The following is a 14,338-nucleotide window of genomic DNA, read 5'->3' on the forward strand; positions in this document are numbered from 1 at the left end:
GCATTGTCTCCAGAGGAGAGAATCAGCCTTAGACTAAATTAGCTGATAAGGTCCCATCCAAGAAATCTTCAAATCAGACCCAAAGGATGAAGTTGTTTCCAAGTAATTTAACTGCAACCCAGATCAATGTACAAAACTATTTATAGGAATGCAAAAATATCGGCTCCTAACAAAATAAAAATCTCAGTGTTTGCATCCAATTAAACATTATCAAGTATGAAAGAGTCAAATTACAACCTGCAATGAGGATAAAAATGAATAAATAGAAACCAACCCAGAACTGACATAGATGTAGAATTTTCTATAAGGACAATAAAATATAATTATAACTATATTTCATATGTTCAAAGAAAAGGCATAATAAATAGCATTAGAAATACAAAAACAGACATAAATATACATACAGCAAAGGTGATAAAGATAGTAAAAATATATAATGAAAAACATTATGTGAAAAATTTGAAAACTGAGACAAATTTCTAAGTAGACTATGACTTCTAAAACTGAATTAAGAAGAAACAGAATACTTTTTGTTCAGTATATCATAGTAGTTAAATGTGTAGGCTCTGGACAAGATTATCTGAGTTCAAATCCTGTTATTTGCATCTGTGTGCAAGTCACTTAAATTACTGTGACTTGAATTTTAATTGCAAAATGTGGGTAGTGAATTGTACCTATTTCCTGGACTTATTCTGAAAGGTCACATGATTCTGTATCAGTTAAGTATTTAGAATAGTGCCTAGCACACAATAAGAACTCTGTAAGCACTATTTCCTTAATAATATTGCTATTGAAGGTCATCATGCCTGTTGCAAGGAATTCCACTTCTTGGTACAAAACCTAGAGAAACTCTCATAGGAGACATGCGAATGAATATTCATTGTAGCATTATTTATATTTGTGAACCTTTGAGAAATACCTAAATGTCCATCGACATAAAAATGGATGAAGTATGATAAATTTACATAACAGAATGAAACAACACCTTAAAATGTATAAAAGAGAGCACATTAAAATATATAAAAGAGAACTGCAGTTACCACCATAGCAAAATCTCAAAAATATAATGGAGACTGAAAAAAGATTCAGAAATATAGATACAATATGATTCCATACATTTAAAATGAAATTATGCAAAACATTTTTGAACTCATGTATATAACAGTATAGAGAAGTTTGTAAGAAAGATGAACACAAAAATTAGAAGTGTTTACATTTAGATTTAAGAGGAAAATGGGGTAGTAGAAGGATGTGCAAGAAGTTTCAACTATAGCTACAAGATTTAATTTACTACAAATTATTTGTGGCATATGTGGCAAACTAATATGATTTATTAAAACTGTGGTAAAATATGGACATGCATTATAAAGATGTTATTCACTCTTCCATGTGTTTTAAATATTTCATAATAAAAAGAACATTCTGACTGAAAGGGACACTTGACCATTAAAAATGAAAGAGGTCAAGAATTACTGACAAAACTAATGAGAGGAGACAAACATCTGGGCATAGTTTGATAACATTTTTAAATTCCAAGGATAAAAATTATTAAAACCATCCAAGCAGGAAAAAACTATTTACCAAGAAAAAATCTTTTGGTAAATAGACCACAAACATCTCTGTACCACTAAATGGCAAAAGTCACAAGGCAAAGTCTACGGAATCCTAAAGGGAAACTGAGAACAAGAATTTCATGCTCAGATCAGTGGTGATTATATATGAAGACAACAAAGATATACATGGCCAAGGAAGAACCTAGAAATCATACCAACCATGAACTCTGCCTGAAATATCTAGTGAAATACATTTGGCTGGGCAAAAGACTAGTTCAAATAAAAAAACTTTTTATGCCTGAAAATATTATTCAACCACAAAAATGAATTACACCTTGTCATTTGTGACAAAATGGACTTTGAGCACACTATGGTAAGTGAAGTAATGAATCACTTAAAAAAGAATTGCACATTCAACAGTACCATGGAGGTGTCGCCAGAGCTAACACAAAGCATTCCAAATGGCCAAATCTGTAATAATTAAGCAACAAATAAGATTAGTATTGAATTATAACCCCAAATGCAAAATAAATATCTATGCATCCATACTGATATGAATGATTAAATAAGAGCTAATAGACAAAGCACTAATATTGAAGAATTCAAGATGATTTACGTAACTACTTCTTACTTAAGGAGGTACAACACAGTTTCCCATTCCTAAAATGTGTCCTGTGCACAGTGACCTCCTTCTAGAGTAGAGCAAGGCAAAGGAAAAAGAAAAGAGTTAACTTCATGGTGGAAAAAAACCAGATAAACTATATTTGAAGCCAGATGATCAAGGTTAACCTCAATAGTGATAAGTCACAATGATAGTATATATCCTTTATACGATGTGATGAGAATAGCAATTTACTTCTGAGATCTTCCTCCCCCACATTACTCCAGCCTAATAAAAAGAAAAACATCAAATTAATCCCAACTGAAGGGCATACTACGAAATACCAGTACGTCTAAAAACTATCAATATCATTAAAACAAGGAAATTCAGAGAAACTGTCACAACCAAGAGAATCCTAAAGAAATACATCTAATAAATATAACATAAGAGCCTGGATGCAATCCTGGAACAGAAAATGGACACTATGAAAAGCTGAGGGAATCTGAACAAAGAATGGACTTCAGTTTATTATTAATAATAATGTATCAATATTGCTTCATTAATTGTGGCAAATGTACCATGCTAACGTAAGATGTAAGTAATAGAGAAAACTAGGTACAGGATAAATGGGAAGTCTCTGCCCTACCTAAAATAATTCTGTAAATCTAAAATTATTCCAAAATTAAATGCTTAAAGATATAAAAATAAAGAACTTTTATTTCAATAATACAAGTGTGTTTGTTGTGTTGGTTTTAAAAAGACTGGTAACATTCAGTCTTGGTGAGGAGCACACATACTTTGCTTGTGGAAATGTAAAATGATACAATCAGTTGACACAATGATACAATCACACACAGTGATTCTACCTTGGCATCTTTTTTGCAGAAGTGGTGAAAACATATGACTACTAAAAGGCTTGTACAAGAATGTTCAAAGCAGCCCTATTCATGATAGCCAAACAGCCCAAAATAGTCAAATGTCCATCAAAAGGCACATGAATAAAGAATCTGTGGGATCTTCATACAACAGGAGGTATTCAGCATTAAGAGGGAGGGAACTAATATTCTCACCCACATCAATGACTCTCAAGACATTCATTAAGCAAAAGAAGCCAGGCACAAAAGAGGACACCCTATAATGTGCCATTTCCATGGGAAATTCTAAAACAGGCGAAAGACGTCCATACTGAAATGAATCAGGAAGGTTTTGTCTCTGAATGAGAAGAGGTTAACTGAAAAAGCCCTGGGGGAAATTTCTTGGGTGATAGGAATGTTCTATACCTTAATAGGATATAGGAGTACATACAATATGGATTATAGGAGTACATCCATTTGTCAAAATTCATTGACCTGTTCACAGAAGATTTGCACATTTCACTGTACATTTCAATGTTATCTTTAGAAGCAACTGTCAACAAAGAAAAAGCAATGTCAATATACTTGTTTTGGTTCAGTCCTCTAAATAATTACCCTCACACTATATCTTGATGATCTCATTAACATCATTTGATTCCAAACATGATTTGTGATTTACAATATCTTGCATATCAAAAGAATAATTTAAAATTCAGTAATTAGCAAACAAATTGGATTTATGAACATGCTCTTAGAACTCATTTGTATGTAAGGGACTTATTATAATTGAATAGTAAATTCGGCTCTTAGTTTTCAGGAATCCAGGGCAAAAGGGACCTGAAAGTTAGTTGTGCTGTTTTAATGATGGATATCAGGAATTATACCAGCTCACTAGAAGAAGAAAGCATTTTTCTAACACTAAATTCAAAAAAGAATGTAGAACTTGGGCCTTGAGTAAGAGCCATGGAAGAGTGCCATGCATAATGTATTAACAGCAGTTCTATAGAACGTGCACTCAGGTTCTTAATCTGACCCTTTCTCATCCTGAGGTTCAGTAAAAATTGAACACCTGCTACAGGTGCCTTGCTCAGCTAACAACCCTACTTCGATATGGGCTTCCTAGGAGCTCAGTTCCAACACATCGATTTCATTTATTGCAGCCTGCAAGGATCAGCCTATTAGTAGTCATGCTAACTGAACTATTTGTTGTGAGTTCAATCTGATCTGCTACTTAGGAAAATAAACATCTTGGTTTATCCATGACATGTGTTCTCAAGAAGTGCTTCGCTTAGCACCCAGCTGTATATCTGAATAAAATTGAGGAAAGAAATTTCCATAGACGAATGTTTTGGCTAACTGTCTCTTTTGGCATTTCAACTGAAATCTTCTCTTTAAAAAATATAGCTGCCATTTGAACCAAGATTTCTTTAGTTTATTCCATTTCCAATTAGTGGCTCAGCTTTGCACTGGCATTTCTGTTTTAGCAGCTGCAGTGGAATCACTGGGCCAAATGCTGCCTCCCTCTTTTGCCTACACGCCACGCTTGCTGAGGTACACAGGCAGAGCGCAAGTACTAGGGGGCAAGTCTGCCCCAAATAGCTCCTGTCCTATTCATTACTGCCTCAGTGAGCCAACGACAGCGGTATAAATCTGAAGAACACAGATAACTCTGCTTATGGATCAAATGGAAGTTCTTACCTACAAGCAAAAGCATTTTTTTTAACTTTCATTTTATATTGGATTATAGCCGATTAACAGTGTCATGATAGTTTCAGGCAGACAGCAAAGGGACTCAGCCATACCTATACATGTATCCATTCTCCCCTAAACTCCCCTCCTATCCAGGCTACCACATAACATTGAGCAGAGTTCCCTGGGCTTTACAGTAGGACTGTGTTGGTTATCCATTTTAAATATAGCAGTGTGGAAATCTTGATCCCAAACTCTTTAACTATCCCTTCGCCACATCCTTCCCCCTGGCAACTGTAAGTAAATTCACTGTCTGAGTCTATGAGTCTGTTTCTGTTTTATAAATTCACTTGTGTCATTTCTTTTTAGATTCTTCAGATAAGGGATGTCATACAATATTTCTCCTTCTCTATCTGACTGCCTTCACTCTGTATGACAATCTCTAGATCCATTCAATGTTGCTAAAAATGACATTATTTCATTCTTTTTAATGACTGAATAATATTCTGATGTATATATGTACAGCATCTTTTTTACCCATATATACTCTAAAATCTACTTTTTCCAAAAGTATTTTAGAGCAATCATACATTTTCAATTAAAGGAGAAAAAAATATCCTTTCTCTACTCTCAGCATTGGAAATCACTACATATCATAGTATAAGCAAATCTGAAGATTCCCTTTTAAAACATACGTCGAATCTACTTAGTAAGCATCTTGGAACTAGAGACGCAGCACTGTGCTGGTCCTTCAGGTGCTAATCAAGAGAAGACATCATTCTTCTCCTCTCTGCAGTGATGCTAGAAATATTGTCAAGGACTAGATTTTGATAAAGAAAGAAAGTCAAAGCCTAAAGAGTAGAGTTCATGGCTCTAACCCAAGTGCATAAGGTATTATTCTGTCCCTCAAATGCCTTTCTCTCTCACTTGAGCATGAGGTTCATTTCATAGGATTCAGTTAATGACTTCAGAATGGTTCTCCTCTAATCTTGGGGGATGGGGTGGTTGTACTTTTCTCTCTTACTGTGTGACAGTACATAAATATCTACAGGGGTAACTTCAGCCCTCCACTGCCCTATCCACTATGGTAAGCCACCAGCCACATGTGGCTTAATTAAAATTTTAAAACTAAAAACCACATTTCAAATGCTTTGGTGGCAGGGGGTAGAACATTTCTATCATTAGTTTTACTGAACAACCCTAGGCCACCTAAGAGAAAAGACTCCTGAAGACCTACAGCAACAATTGCAATGTTGTTGAAGTCAAGCTTCTCTCATTATAGAAGACCCTGACAGAACAGTCATCATTCAAATGTCTGCAAATAACAAATGCTGGAGAGGGTGTGGGGAAAAGGGAACCCTCCTACACTGTTGGGAATGGAAGTTGGTGCAGCCGCTATGGAGAACAATATGAAGGTTCCTCAGAAAACTAAACAGAACTACCATATGACCCAACATTCCCACTCCTGGGTGTACAGCCAGACAAAACTATAATTCAGAAAGATATATGCACCCCTACGTTCATAGCAGCACTATTCACAACAGCCAAGTCATGGAAACAACCTAAACATCCATTGACAGATTAATGGATAAAGATGATGTGGTGCATAGATGTAATAGAATACCATTTTCAGCAACATGCATGCAACTAGAGATTATCATGCTAAGTGAAGCAGTCAGAAAGAGAAAGACAAATACCATATGATATCACTGATGTATGGAATCTAGAATATGACACAAATGAACCTATCTAGAAAACAGAGGCAGAATCACAGATACAGAGGACAGACTGGTGGTTGCTAATGGCGAGGAGTTTGGGGAAGGGAAATGGAGTGGGAGGTTTGGGTTAGCAGCTACAAGATATTACATACAGAATGCATAAACAACAAGGTCCTACTGTATAGCACCGGGAACTATACTCAGTATCCAGTGATACACCATAATGGAGAAGAATATGAAAAGGAACATTATATGTATATATATGCATAACTGAGTCACTTTGCTGTACAGTAGCAATTAACACAACATTGTAGATCAACTACACTTCAATTTTAAAAGGCATGTGAAAGATTTTGATACATGATATAAGCTTTGGTCCTACTATAAAATCACTAATGCTCAATTGGGGTAGTTTCTTACTTGTCACTGTATCAGTGTGATCATATGTACCATCATGTTTTAGGCTGGAAATTTGAACCTTGACCTCAGGAAGTCAACAACTCAAGGCACTTCTCTGCCTCTTGCCTTTCTTCTCTACTCTCTCTGTCCCTGTATCTCTTTCTCACCTTCCCTCTATCTCTAATTATCTTTTCCCTTGCCTCCTTACCAAAGGACTTCATGCTCATTTATATCCCCGTAAGGAAATGATCCAATCTGAAAAGACTTGTTGCCAGGTTTGAAGACAAAAGTTTTGACACCCTATGTCTGCTCCCAAATGACTTCTTTGCATATTGTTATAAAATTTTTTCTACTTCCATTCTGGGAGCTAATGGCATTCACCAAGACACAGTGAAATCTTTGGGTTTGCTGCAATGTCTTGCCAGACTGATGAACTGGTAACTGTCCAAGCTTATCAAAATGCTATTGTGATGTTAAGACAGCTGCAAGACGGTTTCCCGGAAGCCTAATTACAGTGGCTGGGAGATGAGTTTGAAAGGATAAAATGCTGTTTCTAAATAAGATAAGCAAGTGGAACTTTACAAATGTACATTCCCATCCTCCTTGTCTCCTCTGTTGCCAACAGGCAGCCAAAAAGCCAGCAGGGCTCTTTCTAAGGCTGTCTTTCCATTAGGACTTGTGTGGTGTTGGCACTGAAAGGTGAGACAGAGGGCATGCAAAATGGAGCTGAATGCCACCCTGGAACCACGTCTCTTATGCTGAGAACATACTTGTTGCTATGCTAATGGGACAGGATCATATTTCTCTGACTAGTTAAAATTTTCCAGCACAAATGAGGCAGAGTAGTGGGGCTGTTACATCATGTAGCTTTCTGAAAGGGCTGGTGGCTCCGCTCCATTTACACCTCCTCCTCTTGCACATGGCCCCTTTCCTGGTGAGAAGATGCTTCTGCTTTTTTACAAAGTGGTCTTGTCTGCTTGGGAAACATTATGAGACTCGATTAGGATGTATAATAGCCAGATTTCTCAGGACTCCTTCAAGATAAAGATGTCTTGGCCATTTTCCCAACATGCCCTTCAAGTGCCATCCCATCCCCACTCCACCTCTCACTGCCCCAGAGCTGCTCTGACAACAGTAGGGGGAAAAATACTGCACTGTTCAACTGAAAAGAAGCATCTGAGTCAAAAGGTTTGGTTTAGGCTTCCCCCCATCCCCCAAGTTAAATGCAGTTCCACTGTGTGGAAAAGTCAACAGCAGAGGAAGAGAAAGCTGGAGAAAAGAGAAGAGAAAGAATAGACTTGAGTTTGGGAAGTTTATTGAGGATAAAGTTTAAAATAAATGATGAATATAAAGTGACAGATACAAAGAAGAATGCAAAATCAACCCAGACACCTTTTGTGCCTCTAAAGTTCATCTACTTTTCTTAATGATTACTGCTATCTTAATCTAAGCTAGCATCTTCTCATAACTGAATTCTAGAGTCTTCTTCCCAACTGGCTGGCTGGTCCTGGACTGGTCCAACTCTGCTTCTAAATTAATTGAATCATTTTCCTCTCTGCAGACAAAGTCACATTTTAACTTTTACTTAAACTCTCAATAGTCTATACAGCTCTTAAGACCAAAAAAACAAAAACAAAAAAACCCTCCTTAACACAATTTACAGGCTTTATAAATTCCGGCCCCTCCCTACCTCCCTGAGAAGGTTCAGCTCACACCATCCCAGGTTTTCTCAGCTCTGGTCTCTCAGTCTCTCTTAAGCATCACTCTCCATCCAGTTTCAAGATACTTGGATGTGCCTTTCTCCTCTACCTGGAATCCCTGTTCTTTCGCTTTGCTTTTTAATTCAGTATATCTCAGTTCAAGTACTTCAGAGAGTCTTTCCTGATCTAACTAGGCAAGAATCCTATTATATTGTTTTATTTGTATCCTGTTCTCACCTTCCTGTTATCGAGATATTGTTTGCATATTCATTATGTGAATATTCAATCAATGCCTTTTCCCCCAGTAGCTTCATAAGGTCAAGGACAATGGCCTTCTGGTTTATAATTATATCCTTAGGGTCTACTTAGCACCTGGCACTTAGCAGCATCTCAGAAACACGTAAGTATGAAAGATAAGGAAAAGAGGAGGCAGGGAGGGACTTGCACAGGCATAATACAGTATATTCCCTGAAAGCACAGGACCCAGTCCATGACTCTGTAATAACTCCTCCATAAATAATTGCTGCTTTACTGAAAGCAGTTAGAAAAGGTTAATTGTCACAGGAAAACGGTGAGTAGAGTCAGAAATGTCACCTTGGGTAGAGCAAAAGGTGCATCTAGGAGGAGTGAAGGATGCCTGTGAAATTCATCAGGGCCCGGATGTGGCTTTCCTTCTTTTGGTGGATTTTAGAAAGATAAGCCAGACTCAGCGTGTTCTGAGAACGTAAGATCTTTCCATTGAGGAAGTAGACCTTGATTTCATCAGACATGAGGAGTAAAAGGATGGACTGCATGGCCTCCACCAAGCCCTGAGGTCTCCAAATAAATTATGCAAATACTACAAGTGAACTTACTGAAGAGGCAGTTGGAGAGTGTTAAAAAAAAAACCTCCCAAAAACTAGACAAAGTATAATTCTGACTGTATTGTTATTCTCCCCAGTAGAGGAAAATTTAAGTCACCAAATAAGGTAATTGGCATATTAAAGAGTCTAATACTTTATCTGGTGTATTATTATATGGTAATTATATCATCAACATTCAATCTAGTGCATGTTATACAGCAATATTCTGTGTGGCATTTGCTGAACCGAAACAATAGCAGCTCCCAGAAGGTTGGTGATCTGAAACAGTGCCCACCTTGCAACACTCAACCTGCATTTGGGGGATGCATGCTCTGGTGTATAGTTTCTTGCTGGCTATAGTGACTCTGGACTCCTAATAAGTTGGATGGCACCTTGCTCTGCCGAGCTACTGTCCTGAATGATACATTTTTGCATTGTCAAGTTGTTGTTTCCAAAGTGTTTGAGCTCTACAAAGACCAATAAAATCAACTCACAATACTAAATTATTAATCTTCTTATTGTAGTCCATGGCTAAGGCAAAACAAATAAATATAAAAACTTTTATTTAACAAAATTAATGGCTGTATGTTCCATGTAAATTTTAGCATTCAGATTAAAACATAAACTTGGATTTAATGTATAATTTTGCAAGCAAACTTGTCTAAGCTAAGAAGGGCTCATGCATTATACCCTTGAAATTTATGTGGTCATTTTAAAGAAAGAGGAAAAAGTAAAGAGATGTTCAAATGTATTTACATCATTCTTAAGTGGTTAATTATGGTATAAACACCATGATTTTATATACTGAAATAGACAAAAAATCCTTAGAGACATGTTTAATCATTTGGATCTAGTCATTCAGTGTTTATTCATTCATTTTTAGTCCATTAGAGTGCAAATTAGATTTGATTTGCTTGCTCTGATTGGCTTAATTGCCCCAGTTACAGCTGAAGTACAAATAAAATTGTAATAAATTGAACAGATGTTTAACCTACTCTACCAAGATCTTAAATAGTCAATTCCAATTGCAATTTACATTCAGCAATTTAACAAGACCCCTAGGAAACGTATTTGATTATTAAAACAAGCTGTTTGTTTCTGTGTGTGATGAATACAAGACTACTGTGTCATGTGCTTTGGCCTGGTGCAATTTTTTTGTATTTAATTTTGCTTCTTTCTTTTTAGGGAACACACACACACACACACACACACACTGAATATCTGGCTAAAGAAGTTACTTGGCCAGTTCTTTTTTAAAAAGTGGACATCACAATCCAAATGATGAGAGAAGGGAAATATTTCAGAATTATGAAATATTTTATTAAAAAGCAAAAAAATCTTATTATATTTTCCATAAGCATCTTCACTGAGAGCCTTTTTTATAGCCAAAGGGAACTCATCTTAATAAAATCATCAATTAGAAAACAACCAATTCCATTATTCAGAATTCTAAATGTCTTCCACCCATAGCCCATGTGGAAATAAAAAACATTCTTACAAAGCATGCATAGCATGGCACTGCCTTCTATAATCTTTTCACTTTAATTTAATGTGGCTGTTAAGACAGTGCATAACTTGTGTGTGATCTGTTCCTAAGGATGCCTGACAGAAATTGGCACATTACAGCTCTTGTATTTCCTCAGGAAGGAATTTAAGATGGATTTTATGTCTAGTTCTATAAATTTATAATGTGAATCTCCAGATTCCCAGTTGTTATATACTGAGGGCATGCTTAGGTAATAGGAAAGTTAGCTTACTAAAAAGATAAGCTTGTACTATGGATGTAGAATCACCAAATTGAAAACCAAATAAACATTAAGAAGCAGCTAAACTACCGTGTGTAAAATAGATGGCTCGTGGGAATCTGCTCTATAGAAGAGAGAGCCCAGCGCAGTTCTCTGTGACCACCTGGCAGAGGGATTGGGGAGTGTGCCAGGGAGGCTCAGGGGGAGGGGATATATATACTTATGGATGATTTGCGTTGCTGTTGTCAGAACCAAAACAACCATCTTTACAAAGCAATCATTCTCTAATTAAAAAACAAACAAACAAACAGCTAATCCTGAAGCCAAAACTCAAATGTCTACAAAAACTCAGGGACATGACCTGAACAAGTGGGGACAGTGATGAATTGGAGAATGCCATCTTCTTTAAAGGGACAGACCCAATCAGCTCCAGCCAATCATGACCATTATAGAATGCAGGCCAAGGATTGAGAGATTCTGAGTTTTCATGAAAAGCTCAGAATCCAGATTTTTGTAAATTCTCTTGATTTAAAAAATGTCAGCACCTACTTCAAAAAAAATAGTATTTTTCATGTTAAACAGCAATAAAAAAAATTAACCAAGTATATCCCAAGTTTACAGATTTCTGTTTACTCACTGATCTATCCAATCCCAACGTTTTATAGTTGATGATACCAAGTCCCGAATAATTAAAAACCATAAGTTGAAACCCCTGTCTCCAGAAACTTAAAACCATTTACTTTGGATTCAAATCACAATTATGATCCAATGTAACTATACAACCTTAAGAAAACTATTTAATTTGTCCAATCTTCTGTTTCACAACTACTAAAATAGAAATAGCATTAGCATCCACATCATAAGCTTTTTGAGAGGACAATGTGAGAAAATCTGTAAAGAGTCCTTAGCAAAATGCCTAGTACCTGGTAGTAAGTAGAAATTATGTTCAATAAGTAGAAATTATGCTCATGTGCCAAGATCATTATCATTTCAGATCTTTCTGAACAAAATGGAAATAATCTTAATAATAAATCCCAATCTTATTGATACATTTTATTAAAAATATATTTCAGACCAAATAACATAAAATTCCTAGAAGAAAATAGAGGGGGAGGGGAAAGCCCCTTGATATGGGTTTTGACAATGATCTTTTTGGATACTACACTTAAAGCACAAGCAACAAAATAAAAAATAAACAAGTGGGACTGTATCAAACTAAAATGCTTCTGCACAGAAAAGAAAATCATCAAAAAAATGAAAAGACAAGCTACAGGGGAAAATAATTACAGATCCTATTATCTGACAAAACACTAATATTTAAAAAATACATAAAGATTTCATGCAATTCAACAGCAAAAAAAAAAAAGTCAATTAAACTTGGGCAAAGGCATTTTTCTAAAGAAGATATATAAATGGCCTAAAGGTGTTCAACATCACTAACCATAGGGGAAATGCAAATAAAAGCCACAAGGAGCTATTACTTCATGCCTGTTAGAATAGCTATTACTAAAAAGACAAGCAATAACAAATGCTAGTAAGAATGTGAAGGAAAGGGAATCCTTGTACACTGTTGGTGGGAATGTAAATTGGTACAGCCAGTATGGAAAAATGAAACATGTATATCACCATATGTGAAATAGATCGCTAGTCCAGGTTCAATGCATGAGACAGGGTGCACTGGGACAACTCTGAGGGATGGGATGGGGAGGGAAGAAGGGGAGGGGTTCAGGATGGGGGACAAAAAAAGCCAAAACAAAAAAGTATGGAGGTTCATCAAAAAATAAAAAGTAGAACACCCCTCAGTTCAGTTCAGTCACTCAGTCATGTCCGACTCTTTGCGACCCCATGAATCACAGCACGCCAGGCCTCCCTGTCCATCACCAACTCCGGAGTTCACCCAGACTCACGTCCATCGAGTCAGTGATGCCATCCAGCCATCTCATCCTCTGTCATCCCCTTCTCCTCCTGCCCCCAGTTCCTCCCAGCATCAGAGTCTTTTCCAATGAGTCAACTCTTCGCATGAGGTGGCCAAAGTATTGGAGTTTCAGCTTCAGCATCAGAACACCCTTATGATTCAGCAATTCCATCTATGGGAAAATATCTGAAGGAAATGAAAACACCAAGGCAAATATACATCTGATCCCCATGTTCATAACACTATTAACCACAACAGCCAAGCTACGGAAACACCCAGTGTTCATCAACAGATGAAACGATAAAAAAGAGGTAGTATTTATACATACAAGAGAATACTATAAAAAAAAGAAGCAAAAAAAAAAAAAGAAGGAATTCTTGCCATTTGTGACAATGTGGATGGACCTTGAGGGCATTATGATAAGTGAAGTCAGGCAGAGAAAGATAAATACTGTATGATCTCACTTGCATGTGGCATCTTAAAATAAAAGCAAACAACAACAAAAATACCAAACTCATAGAAAAAGGGTTCATATTGGTGGTTACCAAAGGTAAGGGGCAAGATTGGGAAAGGGAAATTAGATGAAGGTAGTGTTTGTACAGAAAGTGTTTGTACTGCTGGGGATATAATTAATGTACAACATGAAGACTATAGTTAACACTTCTCTGAGGCTTATTTGATCATTGTTAAGAAAGTAGGTCTCAAGAGGTCTCATTACAAGGACAAAAACATATTTCTTTTTATTTTGTATTTATACATTAAATGATGGTTGTAACTAAACTTATTGTGGTAATCATTTTGTAACATATGTAAGTTAAATCATTAACTTACTGGACACCTTAAGTGTATATATTCCTGTATGTCCATTGTAGCTCAATAAAACTGGGAAAATGTATTTTAAATTGTTATGAGAGGTTATACTGAGGAAATGCTCCCATGTTTCTCCAGTGCAGAGCCAGAAGTTAAGGAGTGATAAGAAAAAAATAAATAAATAAAGGGAAAAAAGAGGTCACAGAATAAATAACACTGTATTCCCAGAAGACTATTTTAAAGGCCTCACTTGCAGTAAATGAGGGGCCTTAACTAAACGATGTCTCCCCCTCCTCTGACTCTCAACACCTTTGAAAGAGACAATATGAAGGTCCACTATCCAAAGGGAAAGTAACTGTTCGTGGCACATGTTCAGGCAACATGAAAAATAAAATACAAATAAAAACTTTTAAACTAACTGTGCATTTGGAAACTTTCATTCAGTCATGTCCTTGTGTTCCCTCTGAGTTCATGGTGACATAGTCCTTACTCAACCTGCCTTTACTATGCAG

The 14,338-nt window shown here is 36.4% G+C and overlaps 1 long non-coding RNA gene across 2 annotated transcripts in view; it reads right to left on the reverse strand.

Moving 5' to 3' along the window:
* Nucleotides 1-14,338, reverse strand: part of LOC129625475 (uncharacterized) — a 280,480-nt gene that overhangs the window by 239,492 nt on the left and 26,650 nt on the right. The window contains exon 2 of one of the 2 annotated variants that reach the window (XR_008701460.1): nucleotides 10,673-13,202. The exons of the other annotated variant lie outside the window; for it this stretch is intronic. This is a non-coding gene — a long non-coding RNA (uncharacterized LOC129625475). Of the gene's footprint in view, nucleotides 1-10,672; nucleotides 13,203-14,338 lie in introns of those variants that run through there. 2 annotated transcript variants of the gene reach the window in all.

This window comes from Bubalus kerabau, chromosome 13 (genome assembly GCF_029407905.1).
Source record: "Bubalus kerabau isolate K-KA32 ecotype Philippines breed swamp buffalo chromosome 13, PCC_UOA_SB_1v2, whole genome shotgun sequence".
NCBI classification, from domain to species: domain Eukaryota; kingdom Metazoa; phylum Chordata; class Mammalia; order Artiodactyla; family Bovidae; genus Bubalus; species Bubalus kerabau.